Source organism: Vicia villosa, linkage group LG3 (assembly GCF_029867415.1).
Source record: "Vicia villosa cultivar HV-30 ecotype Madison, WI linkage group LG3, Vvil1.0, whole genome shotgun sequence".
NCBI classification, from domain to species: Eukaryota; Viridiplantae; Streptophyta; class Magnoliopsida; order Fabales; family Fabaceae; genus Vicia; species Vicia villosa.
Genome location: NC_081182.1, coordinates 185,940,824 through 185,947,869, shown reverse-complemented (window position 1 = coordinate 185,947,869; position 7,046 = coordinate 185,940,824).

Below are 7,046 nucleotides of genomic sequence, written 5' to 3'. Positions count from 1 at the left end.
CCCTAAATCACGGTACTCATCATCATCACCATTCCGATTTCCAGCATTAGCTTGAGGCATTTGGCCAAGAGATCCAGCCAACATCCTCAATGCATCAGCAATGGCATCATCATTCCTTCCAGCAACCATCGTCCTACGACAACCAACAACCGAAGCAAACAAAACAGTATCGATCGTGTCAGATACACAAATCTAATACAACGGAAATAAAGACATTAACGACTCTGACCAACTGGTCGACCAGGCTCTGATACCACTAATGTAACACCCCTTTTCTAACCCCAAATATATCATACAATCAAACAGAGTAAGCATGCATAAAGGAAAAAGGGCGTCATATGTTATTTTCATCACAATGAAAACCTAAAACAAAACATCCAACACTCTTAATACGCAAAGATCATATTTGTAACACAAATGTATATCTCATGCTTTCATACATTATGCATAAACGCTTGCGGAAAAACAATTGAATTGCTATTAAAATTTCAATGAATATATCCCATACTATATTCATCTACCAAATTCGAATTAACATTTAAATCCACAATCTTGGCCACATAGCCTTAAACAACATATCCGAGATCTCAAACAAAATACATCCGAATATCCAACAAAACATAGGGAATAGCAATATCCAAACATAAGCATAAGTCTAAATAAAATTCCCCCAAGTGTTACATGATTAGAGCATTTGACTCGCTACCTAATCCAATAACAAACTCAGGAGCTCCTCGGCTAAATCCTCGGACAAGCTACTACTCGTCGGAAACTGCACGTTATCAACGAAGGATAACATTCAAACAGAAGGGTGAGAATTCAACTTCTTATAGAAAACATAATAATGGGAAATGCAACATAATTAGGCATACATTTCAAGAATTTATCACTCTTCACAAAACATGTATTTATCTCCGATATAAAGTTAACATGTTCCATACCATCAAACATCGCAATCAAATTCACAACCTCATATATTGACGATTTACATATATACACATATATCACTCATACATATACATATATTCCACATTTCACATCAAACATGTATCAATAAGATATATCTCATTCTCATCTCATTCTCTAATTCATATAAAATGATTCATCATTTCACATATATGCATATCAATCAAATTCACATCCACACATTCATACCACATAATCACACATAACAACATTTCACACCGACACGTGCGACTCAAGTGTGACTCTATGCGATATGCATGTGGATCCCTCCGTTATCGTTTCCGGTCATGCCGATTGTCATTCTCTCAAGACTAGATAACCACCTCAAAGCCCCATACTCGTTAAGCTTTCAAACCCCATACTCGTTAGGTTTGGGACAAGTAAATAACCTTCGCGAGATTACCCCACATTGCCACTTTCAAAGACTCATGCTTGTGTGCGTGTGCAACAAAACAAGACTCGTGCATTTAAGACGATCTCTCTATCTCTTAAACTACACAATCATATCTTTACAACTTTGCATAACATTACACAACATGAAATTCAATCCAATATCACACATCAATTAACATTTAGCAATCAATCACATAATTCATGGTATTAACATCTCATAAGGCATCCATGAACATTGATCATACAAGATTCATCCATAACATACATATATAATTACATATTATTTTCAATTAACATCATAATTAAATTTAACAAATGCCAATCAAACCTACTCTATCATGTAGAAAATCTCATTAGCTTTCTAACGCTTCGAACGGCGCGTAAAACGGAGTTACGGATCAAAAGTTATGCCCTTTACAAAAATCTGCCAAAAATAGAATCTGCAGGTCGACGCAAAGAAACCATAGGTCGACGCATTGCTGTTTTCCATCTCCCTCGGGTATGCGCTCGCCGACTCATGTGTCGACGCAAGGATGCTATAGGTTGACTCACAGAACCTATAGGTCGACGCATGCTGAAGGAAAATGGATTTTCTGCTGTTTTAAGATGCTCAGGTCGACTCATACCTTTGTGTAGGTCGACCTATGCTGCGTAAAACTCAGAAAATCACCATTTTTCTTCCCCACTCCCCTCATACAACACCCATTAACCCAAACACAATCCATACATCAATAAACATCAAATACAACCAGTATTCATCATTATTGAACAACATATATCACCAAAATCATATTTAATCATGTAAATCCATAGAAAATAGCATAAACCCTAACTTTTCTATATGTTCATGAAATTGCAAAGATGAATATATAATCACAACAAGACACATTACCCAATCATATAGTCTATAAGAACTTTGATTCAAACCCTTACCTCTTGAATTTCTCCTTCTAACTTCAAGGTTATCTACAATCCCCTTCTCTTCTCTATGCCTCTTTTCTTCTTTCTACTCTTCTTTCTATCTTTCTATCTAATTTAGGTTAACTCATAAAATTCTATTCTAACTCTCATTATCTCATTGGGCTTAACCCATCCACTATTCTTCTTTCTAATTCCCATTAAGCCCAATAGCTAATTCTAATAACATTCTACCATTTATTAATTAGCTAAGTAATATATTACCACACAATCAAATAATTATTACTCAAACAATAATTAAATAAACACACAAACAACTATCAAATATCAAATAATAATAATTAAATAAAATCTAATAAAAATAGGATGTTACATGTTGCACATGGGGTACGACTTCGGGGTGCTTTCACATGCTACAAATCATCTATAATTACTCTAACTTACCTTGAAAGAGGACTGAAAGAGTTATTTGGCCTTGAGATGGCTTAGAATGGTGTGTACGAAAATTGCCTCTTTCTTGATATTTTTGAAGCTTTGGAACCCTTGCACTCTCTCCTTTTTTTTTCGTCCTTGAAGAGGCTCAATGTCTTGTGAATATATAGGGGAACAAATTAGGGTAAATCTTGGACTTAAATCTTGAGTTTCTTATGAGTTGGAAATTTGAGAAAATTTGATTGAAAATTGATTAGAAACTTTCTATTTTAGCTTCAATCTTGATACAATCTTTCTTGCCACAATTTTGGTCCATATATTTGACATATTGATTATTGGATTTGATTGGAAAATCAATCTTTGATTTTAAACAAATTATTTCATATTTTATATAACTTATTTATATTTAATTGAATTAAAATCCAAATAAATAAAATAAATATTATAAACATGAAATAATTGGTCCAAGAATTTTCAAATAGTCCACAAGCACGTTTGAAACCCATATTTTAGGCCCAATGGTCCAAAAATTCATTTTTGCTCATATTGACTTTTGTGTATTTTTTCCAAAATTGCCTAACTTTACCAAATCATAACTCCCTCAATAATGATCACATGAAGGTGTTCTAGGACTTTTTGGAAACCTCAAGATGTCCTCTATAAGCCACTTTGGAAGCTTTTTTCCAATTGAGGATTTTATCTTGATGATATGGCTCCTGACAAAAAACTGCTCTTTGCGATCTTCTAGAAGGACCTGTAATGTTTTGGCTCATATCTCCCAAATGGTGCATTTCTGGCCTTGGCTTGTGAGAGATAAAGTTGTAGATAATTAAATTTCCTTCAAAATGAGCTTTGGATGGGAAATTTCTGATGTTCCATGTGAAAGTTATGGCTGGTCAAAGTTGAGTTGACTTTCTCCTTAAAAACCCTAATTTAGAAACTTAGGTTTTTGATGATTTTGGAGCTTTTCTTGATGAACCATGATCAACACTTGATCAAATGATGAATCTAACATTAAAATGTTGATGTTCACCAAAAATCAGAAGTTTTGACTGTACGATGACCATATTTTGACATTTAGGTCAACTAGTCGATTATTGATCATTTGAACTTTTGACTGAGCAATCTTATGAATCAGAGCTTGCAACTTGGCATGAGGATCTTTTGAGGCATATGAGAGACCAAGGGTTCCATTTGAGGTTTTAGAACTTGATTTTACTTTGAAAAGATCAAAACCCTAGTTTGAGGGAGTTGTTGTTTAGGAATGTGCGCATCCAGTCAAGTATTGGGACTTTGATATTCAAGTGAGTTTAAGTATGAAAATATGGTGGGAAAATTTTGGGGTATGACAACAATCATTATCGTATTTCAATTCACCCAAACAATACCATAGCAACGCATATATATATTTTAACATCATTAAGAAATTACACTATGAAAAATTAATATCCAAGTACAACACTCACAACAAGTACATTGCCACAATTCCACCTTCTTGTTATATTACAATTAAACATGTAACATACAACTCATCACCATAACATAGAATCGGGTTTTTAAAAATAAAATCGAGCTACAGTCCAAAACATCGTTTAGTCATATAAAATATTTAATTAGTGACACAACGCCCAAAACGGAGTTTAAAACAGATATACGATTTGAAAGTTATGAATTTTCAAAATAATTTTCCAAAATACATCTGGTGTAATCGGTTACAGCATGGGCGTTACCCGGTTACGTAGTTACGTCAACGTATTCGTTATTTCTAAAACGCGCTTGTAATCGGTTACAATAGGGACGATAATCAGTTACAGCAGTAAAAAATGCCTTATTTCCCCATTTCCACGCGGTAATCGGTTATAGCAAGGTTGCTACCCGGTTACAGCGTGCACAGACCCAAAAATATCAGTTTTAACAGCACTTTCTCACCTCCAATCCATTCCAATTCGTTTCAACCTTATCAAACCACCAAAACAATCTCAATTCAAATCATATAACATATTTCTAACATCCCTACAGGTTTATTAACATCAAGCATAATCCCAATCCACTTAATTACACCAAAATCCATCAATTGTTCTAAATCTCCCAAACCTAACATACTATCAATTGATTCAAATAACCTACATATTCAATCCTACCACTATTAAGCCGATAATAGAGAGTAAATGGATTAGTCATTCCTTACCTTAGCAAAAGTTCTTGATAGCCTTTCTCCTCTTCCTCTTGCTCTTTCACGTACTGAGTTCTCCTCTCTCTTTCTCCCTTTTTGCTTCTAATTTATTTTCTTTCTGTATTTCTCCTATTTTATGGAAAATAGAATAATAGTTAGTAAGACCTACTCAATTAGCACCTCCCTTCTAGTAACCATCTCACCAAGCCCAAATGCCTTATTTCATAATTTCTCCAATTATTTCATCTATTAATCAATTTCATTCCAAATGATTAATTTAAATTCCAATTAAATTAAATAATAAAATTTATGGGGTGTTACAGATGCCGTGGTGAAATTGCTTGTTCCGGTGACGGTTAAACAATTGCGAGGATTTTTGGGTCTCACTGGCTACTACCGTCGTTTTATAGCTAACTATGCACACATTGCATCTCCTTTGACGGATTTTTTACGAACCGATTCGTTCAGTTGGTCTCCGGAGGCTTTATCTACCTTTAATAAGCTTAAACAAGCCATGGTAGCTGCTCCAATTCTAAGCTTACCAGATTTTTCGAAAGAGTTTATTATTGAAACTGATGCTTCTAATGTGGTTTTGGTGCGGTGCCAATGCAAGTGGGTCATCCCATTGCATTTTTCAGCAAGAAATTGGGGCCTAAACTGCAGGATGCTTTGGTGTATATTAAAGAGCTTCACGCCATCACTGAAGCTGTACTTAAATGGAGCAAATATCTCTTAGGCCACTTCTTTGTTATCCGGACTGATCAAAAGAGCATTAAGGAATTGTTGCAGCAGGTTAATCAAACACCTGATTAACAAGTATATGTGCAAAAGTTGTTGGGGTTCCAATTTCGCATTGAGTATAAGCCCATTTCATCTAACAAGGTTGATGAGGCCTTGTCTCGGGTCCCTGCCGATTGGCTAGACTCGACCACTCATGAACCACATGTTGTTATGGCTTTGGCATTCTCCCCTACTTTTGGTATTATGCAAAAAATACAGCAAGACAATTCTAATGATCCCCTTTTGCTTGCATTTCACCAACAACATTTACAAGATACTCTCACTCCACCTTATCGCATTGTCAATGGGTTGGTCTTACGCCATGGTTGCTATGTCCTCAATTTGGCTTCACCTCTTTGTCAAAAGATTATTATTGAATTTCATGACACGCCTAGTGGAGGACATGCTGGGGGTGAAGCGTACCTTAGTTCGAGTGGCTGCAAATTTTTATTGGCAACACATGCGTAACCCGTGGAATTATTTGTGGCTTCATTTTTTATTTGTCAACAAATCAAACATTCTACTCAGATTCCCGTGGGTCTCTTGCAACCGTTGCCGATTCCGGAGGCAGTATGGGAAGACATTACCATGGATTTCATTAGGAGTTTGCCTATTTCTCACGGTTCTTCTGTCATTTTGGTCGTTGTTGATAAATTATCCAAATCTGCTCATTTTGGAGCACTATCTGGATCTTTTACTGCCTCTAAAGTAGCAGAATTGTTTGATTCCATGGTGGTACGACATCATGGGTTTCCCCATTCTATTGTGTCGGATCGTGGCCCGGTGTTTGTTGGCACATTTTGGAGTTAGTTGTTTGAACTGAGTGGCACTAAGTTGGCCATGAGTAGTGCTTACTATCCACAAACAAATGGACAATCTGAAGTTGTTAATCGTGGTTTAGAGCAGTACCTAAGCCCCTTTACACAGGTGAAACCATCTTCCTAGGTACAATTTCTTCCGTGGGTAGAATTTAATTATAACACAAGTTATCACAGTGGCTTAAAAATGTCTCAGTTGGAAGATCTATTTGGTCGTAAGCCATCCACGATTCCGATGTATACACGCGATGCACTCTTACAAACTCTTAAAGATAATTTGTCGGCTACATAACATCGCATGACTCAAAAGGAGAATGCTCATCGTCATGACTTCTCTTTTGTAGTGAGGGATTTGGTTCTGGTATGTCTCAGGCCATATCGGTAAATTACGGTCCGTCAACATCGCCATCACAAACTATCAGCCAAGTACTACGGGCCATTTTCGGTTGTGGAACGCATAGGTGAAGTGGCATACAAATTACTATTGTCACTAGAGAGTCGCATTCATCCTGTGTTTCATGTGTCAACCTTTAAACCTTTTCGTGGAATAGACAGTCCCGTCGCTC